Source organism: Macrotis lagotis, chromosome 2 (genome assembly GCF_037893015.1).
Source record: "Macrotis lagotis isolate mMagLag1 chromosome 2, bilby.v1.9.chrom.fasta, whole genome shotgun sequence".
Classification (NCBI taxonomy): Eukaryota; Metazoa; Chordata; class Mammalia; order Peramelemorphia; family Peramelidae; genus Macrotis; species Macrotis lagotis.
Window position 1 is genome coordinate 71,334,695 of NC_133659.1, and position 9,528 is coordinate 71,344,222.

Consider the following 9,528-nt stretch of genomic DNA (forward strand, 5'->3'; position numbering starts at 1 on the left):
ATCAAAGTTAGCTGAAGTATCAAAGAATTATTACATAATACTGCATCTCAATCTGAGAGCCTAGATAGTGTACCAATCCTCTTTGAAGGAAAAAAACATGCACCAACTCACCCTCCACTTTAGTCTTGACCTGTAGCATTTTCAAGTTAAATAATTTGTCATCAGTTTGGTAGCTGACATTGATTATTTTTGTCCTTGTTGGAGATGTTGGAGATTGCTGAAAGCATCAAGCTAAAACATAATTGGAACAAGCACATAGTTTTCCTTCATTTCATTTGTGATTGGGAAAACATGAGAGTCCATTATACAGAACCTGGGCAGGTATGCCATTATGAAATTGATGCACAATATTGATGAACATCTGCAGAAAATGAAGTTTTGACATAATTTTTCACAAGTGCTTGACTAACAGTATCAACAGCCTTGTCAGATTGATAAATATTGTGTACAGAGCTGATCCTAGGATTTCTTCCAGAGTTGTCAGGCAGCAAACACCATAAGGACCATTCTTCTACACTTTCTAAAGCTCTCAGGTTAGGATCATTCTTTTAAAAAGTACTCTAGCTAGAATCTTGCTAACAATGTTTCAGAGAGAGATAGACTGTCCTATGATTGTCACAGGACAACCTATCTCCTTTACCTTTATAGAGATGGACAATGGAGGCATCCTTAAACTCCTGGGTATAATATTCTCTTCCCTTGTAACCCAAAACATTTCTATCAGTTTTTGTATGAGCAATGGACAACTTGCCTTGCATATATCAGCTGGAATAGAATTAGCTCCAGGAACTTTGCCATATGAATGGAGCCTAAGGTCATTCAAAATTCTTCTTAAGGTGAAAATTTGGCTAAAGAGGGATTGACTTGAACTGGAAGCATATGGTCAATGGTTGAATCATTGATTGATGATTGTTAAGAACACTATGGAAGTGTACAGCCTATCTTTTCAGGATCATGCCAATATTACTAATTAATGTTGCTTCATCATTGATGAGTATTTGAGATGCATTCTAGGTCTTTGGCCTCTAAATAGCCTTCAAGGCATCATAAAAGTATTTTGGAATGTTCCTATCGTTATAAAACTGAATTTCATCTGCCTTTTTACTGAGCCAAGAATCCAAGAGATATTCCACAGTAGATCACATCTTTATTATCACCCAAATGACTGAAATATACAGTGATTACAAGATCTCATTGTATTTATTTGTTAATTGTTTTTAAAGCAATTGATTTAATAAAGCAAATTTTTATTTTAAACACTCATAACACATGTAATATTATTTTTACATATTCTTATTAAATTATCCACTGTGTAAAAATAAAAATGTTATAATTTCTCATCTGGTGTTATTAATGCATGGTCTTATATAGAGTAGATATGTAACTGAAAGTCATCTTGACACTCTGGTGGTCCTTTTGGGGGCTCATTTCAGTTTTTAATGATTTTCAAGTTGACTCAGGCAGAATATGTCATGGAACAGGAGAATGTTGTACTTATCTCTTTCTGGATACTATGTTTCTATTAATGCAACTGAGGAAACTAAAACCCATAAAATGTAAGCAATTCTCCAAGATCACATGACTAATTAGTGAAAAAACTAGAACTAGACTTCAAGCCTGCAGACACAGTTCTTTCTAGTACATCATAATGATCCTGATGCCATATCTGGAAAGTAATTCTCAAAAAAATTAATATATCAATTATGAAATTTATTTTCTTTAGTAAACTCAACCTCAAACTTTATATAAGTCATTATAAAGGTTATTTTCCTAACATTTGCAATATTAAGCATATCTTTTTTTTCAAGCATACCTATTTTACATTTGAACTTATGTCATTAATGAACATATTGATATGAAAAAAGACAAAATACTAATGCATTTTTGGGTTATTTGATAGAATTTAATGATAAGAATATGAAATAAATGTTCAAATCTGCAGACAACTACCTTTCCCCACTTCCACTTAGTAAAATAACTCTCTCTCTCTCTCTCTCTATATATATATATATATATATATATATATATATATATATTTTTTTTTTTTTTTCCTTTGCCTCTTTAATTTCTTATATAGTTTGGGAGAAGGGTTTCATTCAGTCTACAGATTAAATAAAAGTAATAGAAGAAAGTGGTAGATGGCTCCCAGATTTTCACTTATACCCTCTTAGTCCCTTGTTTTCCATTGCCTTCTTTTCCCCACTTCTCCTTTCCATCTGTGTTTTTGAAATTAGTCACTCTGGTCAGGACCTCTAGTGCTAGCTCTAGGCTCAGGCACCTCTTGCTTCCTTTACCTCCAACATCCAGCCACATTCATTTTCGTCACACAGGGGAGATTGGCCAGAGAAATCTAAATGGGTTTTTCCTATTTATTGATACAATTTCATGGCAAGAGCAATTTTCAGAGCTTATTTTCCACTCCATTGAATCCCGTGTTACTGCAAATGAATATATTCCTCGGTCAGTGCAATGGCAAAACACAGTTGTAAGTGCTTTATGCTTCATTTGGATAAAGAGTTGGGGATATTACCAAATATAAAAAGAAGTTAAAGAGCATATTTCATTAAAAAGTTGTTTCCCCTGTTAATAACACCTGACGCTCATGTGTGATTTGTATAAATCCAGGGAAGAGACTTATAACTTAGGTTGGCATTCAAAAGGCCAATACACTGATTCCAAACACCACCTAAGGAGTTTGAATCATTTGACACCCTCTCTAATCCATGCAAAAAAAAATCCAACCTATAGGTTTTGGAACTTGAAATAAATCATACCACAGAGAGATAAGGCAGAACCATAACAGAAAATTGGAAATGTTGTCCTTAACCCTAGGAAGTTACCTGATATGGTGAAAAGAGTTCTGGTCTTAGAATCCAAGGCTTTGAGTTCAAATTTATAATTCTTCACAAGAAATTCTATGACTCAAAGATGCATTGGAGGGATAGTATTTGAGAGAGGGTGAATTGGGGTGGGGGGCGAAGAACTTGAGAGCTTGTTAAAATATCCTGGGAGTGTTTGCTGGGGGTAGTTGAGAGACAGCTGTGATGCAGCAGAGAGACAGCAGAGGTCTGAGTTCTAGTCCTGTCTCCATTCCAGATTTGCGGTGTGAATTAGGGGAAGTTACTACCTGTCTCTGTATCTCAGAGGGCTGAGCAGGAGCAGGAAGGGGAGCCTGGGGTTGACCAGCTTCTATTCGAGGGGGTGTTCTTTAACACTGACCCGCCCCTGGAAGCTCCCCTTCTCCAACTGCACCTCTCGGAGAAGTTGGAAGGTGAGTGTTGCTTCGTGAAGGGGACACAACACGTGTGCCTTGTGGTGAGACACATCCATAACGGGGAGGAGTTTTTGCTCTTCGATAATGACTTGGGGGAGTACCGAGTGGCAGTGACCGAGCTGGGGCAGGAGATTGCTGAGATTTGGAACAGCCAGAAGGGCTCCATGGAGTGCCTCCGGACTTTGGCGGATACTGGGTGCAGCCCCGACTACAAGATATGTGAGCCCTTCTTAATGTGCAGGAGTGTGGAAGCCAAGGTGGTTGTGGTTCCATCCAAGCTGGCAACCATAGGATGCCACAACCTGCTTGTCTGCTCTGTCACTGCTTTCTATTCTGGGGATCTTGAGGTCAGACAGCCCCTGAATGGACAGGAGGAGACAGTTAGGGTTGTGTCCACAGCGTGCTCAGCAATGGAGACTGGACCTACCAGATCCTGGTGATGCTGGAAATTACCCCCCACCCCCACACCCCAAGCCTGGAGATGTCGACACCTGCCATGTGGAGCACTCCATCCTTATGAAAACTATCATCTTGGACAGGAAAGCACAATCTAATCTGCCTAGAGTAAGATACTGGATGGAGTCTGGGGCCTGGTGCTGGGGCTGATCTTCTTGGGGGTTGGCCTCATTGTGCAGGAGAGGAGTCAGAAAGGAAATCTGAGGTTCACAACTAACAGGACTCCTCAGTTGATCCGTGAGGCTATGTCCCTTGGAACTGTGCCCCCGCTCCCCCATCTCAAACTCCCTCCTACATTTGGAGGCCTCTGCCTGTGCCCAGATCTCTAGGAGTTTAGCCCTGCCTGACCCCTTCCTGAAATAGTTCCTGTCTTGTTCCTTCGACTCTGTCTAGACTTTGACATTTCCCCAGAAAAGCTTCAAAGATCCCCTGCACCCTCTTTTGTTTCTGCACCTGAGTTTTATACATTTTTGTCCCTTGAGTCTTTACCCCAATAAACAAGACAACTTCGTAACATGGAGATAAAGTGAGGGGAGTAGAGGAAGGAAACTTCAATACTTGGGATTTGTAGAATCTGTCGAAAAGTGAAATGTATCCAGAGATAAAGATTGCGATCCATCCACACCTTTTCATCTTGTCCACAGCATATGACTAGCTTTCCTCCACATTTTTTGATATTGCATAGATACCTTTGTCCCTCACAGGCTGTCTGCCCTGGAATCTCAGTTTTCTCTATGTCAGGATGCACCTCCTTCTATTTGTCCCTTTCTCTGATGACTTTCCTTCTATCACTTCTGCTGAGCTCTTCTCTGATCATTTGCTGTAGCCTGTGCTTGACTAACATGTGCCTTTTAGAAAAAAATAAAAATTTTAGTAATAAAACATGTTCTATGACTCAAGGGCAAGTTATATAATTTTCAAAAGTCTCCTTTTCTATATCTATAAAATGGGGAAAATGATAACTTTCATCACCAACCTATGTCGCCTCTAAAATTTTTTATGAAGTCCTTAAAATTTATTACCCACCCGATCATTAAAAAAGAGGACATACCTTTTTAATACATGCATATTTAATTATGTATGTTATATCCATGAATCTATATTATATTTGTTATAAAAATTACACAAAAATAGTAAGTTTTAACAGATGTGACAAAGATGAAATAATACTGGATCTAAGAGTCAACAGGGAGTCACTGAAATTTGTTGAGAAAGTGAGCAACATGAACAGATTTAGGAAAATCACTTTGGCAGCTGTGAAGTTGATGGATTTGTTATATTTGAAAATTAAGGTAAACTGAGAGACAATAGAGCATGCTCAATTTATTAGGCTAGAAGTAAGCAATAAATTGTGTCAATGACTACTCTTGGTGGCCATAGACCATGAAGGTTTATTTCCCCTTTATACAGTTTAGAAATAGTATGAGAGAACAAAGAACAAATATGGGAAGATAAAGAAAACAATGCATTTGATTACAGAGCATATATCTTCATGGGAATAGGCACAAAATAATTGATTAAAAACTGGAAATGAGGGACTAACAACAATTTCCTTCTTCCCTCCTGTGGCTAATGCATATTCATTCTTAGAATCCACCTGTAAGATTAGAGATAAAGGACCAGACCTCTTTGGAAAACAAACCAAATAGTCTTGGAGAATAACTTTGTGGTATAAAGATACTAGATCAGATTCCATGATGTTCACCTGCCTTCTTCAAAGGCAGCAGATTTCCTTGACACAAGAAAAAAAAACTGATGATTATGTAGAGAACTGGATTTCTAAACTTTACTCATGACACTGAATTTCTGAACTAAGTTCAGAGACAAAGAATCATGACATAGGCAGTTTTAGGACAAAATCAATTAACTATAAACAATCAATTTAAAAAGATACAATTAATTTTATTACTTCAGATTAATTTAGGAGAGAATTTATATAGGGAAAACAATTAGGAGAATATTACAATGGTTCAGGAAAAGATGATAAGAGACTAAATTGGAATGGTGAAAATATGAATAGTTATAAAGTATCAAAGGTTAGAGATGGTGTGTAAGCCTACTATTAGGTATGAGACCAGAGGAAGTGAGATGTGACCCATTTTCCTACCTTGAAATTGGTTGATCATAGATGCCTTGGGATCATACCCTTTTTTCCTCCTTCCATGTCCCCAAATTTAGAAATCATTTGGCCTTCTGACAAGAGCTAAAAAATCTAATGTATGTTACATAGGTATATTTTGTAAGTGTATATTTGCATATAGATACAAACATCTGTACATATATGCATTCATACATACATGTGTGGGTACAAATGTGTATATACAATATTTCCATGAGCAAAATTTAAATGATTATTCATTATATATTCATGGAATTGTGTTTATATGTAAACATGTATGTAATATATTTATTATTTTTTCAAACAGTTGAAAAGATCTTTATCATTAAAGCTCATATTAGTGAAATTGGCGGGGAGGCATTTCCTAGATGAAGATTATATATCATACTTTAAACACAAACACAATCTAACTGCAATACTTCATTTTTTAAAGTTATTACTCTACCTTGTTTGTATACAACAAGGAAGAGCTCTGCCTGTATAGATAGGGAAAAAATATTAATTTAACCCATGAGAAGTGATAAGGTTCTCCAGATCAAGGAAGAATATAAAAAAAGAGGATGGACAGCCTTGATTATATAATTTATTTGAATGAAGAAGTAATGAAGAAGACTGAGAAGGAGAGGTTCTACAAGTAGGAAGAGAACCTGGAGAATATTTATTATGGAAGTCAAAAATAACATTTGGCAATGAATTCGGTAATTAAAATTTTGAAGAGATTAATTTCAGTTGTGTGATGAGGTTGGAAGCCATATTACAAAGAATTGAGGGATGAGTGAGGAGAAAAAGTGTAGGTAGTGAGTATACATAGGTTCAATTAAGAATTTGATTAAGGAAAGGAAGGACAGATGAAAGCATGAAAGAATGATAGGGTGAGGGGTGGCTAGGTGGCTCAGTGGATAAAGGACTGGCCCTGGAGTCAGGAGTACCTGGGTTCAAATCCGGTCTCAGACACTTAATGATTACCTAGCTGTGTGGCCTTGGGCAAGCCACTTAACCCTATTTGCCTTTCAAAAAACCTAAAATAAAAAAAGAATGATAGGGTGTAGGTAAGACTATTAAGAGTTAGGCAAGTTTAAAGGAAGAATGAAAAGAGCAGTAAATAAGAGGGGTTGAAGATTAGGAATATGAATGTTTGAGTTCGTAGTGTGCTACAGAGAACAAAGGGAGATGATATCAAGGGTGCATGTAATAATATTGCCCTTGACAAGTAGGAAAATTTACTACCACATTGTCAATTTGGGAAAGGAAGCGGATGTGGAAAATAATTCCTAGAGATTTTGAGATAAATATATAGGTAAAAGAGGAAACTCAAAACAAATGACCTTAATTTTCTTAGTAAATTAATTGAGTTCCTCAACTATGTGAGAAGTGGGAGGTGGATGTGTGAGAATTTTGAAAAGGAAAGAAAAAAATTAGAAAAAGCTTTGTCAGAAGTAAGATAAAGAATCAATTAGGGAAAATTAAAAGCTAGAAGTCCTGAACTAGTTTGAATTAGATGACAAGGGATTAGAAGAGTAGAGGACACAGCTGAATGGGCTAAATATGGGTCACAGTTGGAGGGGAGGAAAGTAGATTCCAAGCAGCTATAATGGCTTGGAGCAATACCAATGGGTGGAAGAACTGGAATTTTGATATATTTTTTGCCAGCAGTAGTGAAGCATAAGGAGAAATAACATGCTAGAAGATTATGACCAGATAGAGAAACCACCATTATTAAATAGGAAAATGAAACACAGTATAGTGATGAGAGTCACTGTATAACCATTCCTTCATGTGGTTGAATTGGAGTGAAGAAGTAAATTATAAGATTTAAAGAAAACAAGTATTTGAGAATTTAGAAACTTTAAATGTTGAAGTCCTATAGTGTTAAGGGCAGGAGTTGGAAAGGAAAATCTACAAGTCAGGTGCTTAATATTTGAGGAAAAAGGGAGAAGCATCTAGAGACTAATATAAAATAGGGAGTATTATCTAGAATAGGTAGAGGATTTAACTTCAAAGGAAGTGAAAGAAGTATTATGACTCCCCCTCCAGAACAAATTTACCTAGGATATTATTGAAGTGAAATGACTATTAATTTTGTATATTTATACAAATTCCTTATAGATTTTAGCTATCATATTTTCCAGAAATATTTAATGAAAAGATTTTTTTTAAATAATAATACCTTTGGTTTATTCACAGGACAAAGAAGGGGATGAATTTGCTCTGCTCTGCCATAGGGGAAAGTTACTAGTATCTGTGAGGCATTTAGAGCCTGAGAAACAGAACTAGACATATTAATTTACTAGAGATCATCATTTATCAACCAGGTTGGAACTGTTTGTTTAAAAAAAAAAAAGAAAGGGGGCTGCTAGGTGGCGTAGTGGATAAAGCACCGGCCCTGGAGTCAGGAGTACCTGGGTTCAAATCTGGTCTTAGACACTTAATAATTACCTAGCTGTGTGGCCTTGGCAAGCCACTTAACCTCATTTGCCTTGCAAAAACCTATAAAAATAAAAATACAAAAACAAAAAAAAAGAAAGAAAAGAGGATAAAATAGGCTGGAAGGGGAAAGAGAAACCTCATAAACATGTTTTTTATGAAAAGATTTTTTGAAAATCTTTATTTGTTCTTATTTTAAGTGCATTGATTTTTTGTGCAAAATGTTTTAGATTTTCAATAAATAAAATTATTTCTTTTTAGTCATCTCTTCCATCTCATGTCCATCTTCTATCTACAATTGTAAATGACATAATCTTCTAATATAGTCTAAGAATAAGAGAAGAATATAGTTCTTTAAGAATATAGTTATTTAAAATAGATGGACTACATAAAATATGAAGCAAAATAATTTATAATGTGAAGACAAGCTCAGGTAAGAAAATTTAGAAATCAGAAGGGAAAACTTGATGGAGAGCAGAGGTGAAAAATATACATACAAATGTGGCCAGAATAAGATTAAAATGCAATTGAGAAATATTGATCAAAATAATTTTAAAGTACAAAAATCTAGAGATAACATTACATTTAAAACTAACTCAGTGGGTGGTGCATTGAAACCCTTATGTAGGATATTTAGTAGTCTTTATATTTATTTGAGACTTATGAGGAGTATTTAGCATTGAATTAGAATAATTATTGCTATTGAGATATATATATATATATAATAGGCAGTTTAGTGACACAGTAGATAATGATATGATGTTTGTCTCTCATTTTTGAAGAAGATCATGACAAAGGAGGTAATGCTATGACAAGTATGTGAACTGGATTTATGAAGAGATGCTCTACTAAGTCACATATTTCACTTTCTCCTCCAGAACCAACTGGATCGAGAGTCCAGAAGTGAACCAGTTTGACTAGAGATGACCATGGATGCAAGAAAATCAGTTAAGTGACTTGCACAACTAGTAAGTATCAAATGTATGAGATCATATTTGAACTCAGGTCCTCCTGACTTCAGGTTTGGTGCTCTATCCATAATTAGTGGTGGATAGAACACTGGACCTAAAGTCACAAAGAGGTGAGTTTAAATCTAACCTTTGACAATAGTTGTGTGCCCATGTTCAAGTCCTTCAACCTCTGTTTGCCCCAGTTTCCTCAACTATAAAAGTGGGGAAAATAGGTTTACCTAATGTTTCAAATTGTGAGCATCAAGTGAGATAAAATTTGTGTGGAAATCCTTATTGTAAAGCTT

At 35.9% G+C, this 9,528-nt stretch overlaps 1 pseudogene; it reads left to right on the forward strand.

Moving 5' to 3' along the window:
* The first annotated feature begins 204 nt into the window (after positions 1-204).
* Positions 205-3,964, forward strand: LOC141511887 (H-2 class II histocompatibility antigen, E-S beta chain pseudogene; annotated as a pseudogene).
* Positions 3,965-9,528: the final 5,564 nt, after the last annotated feature.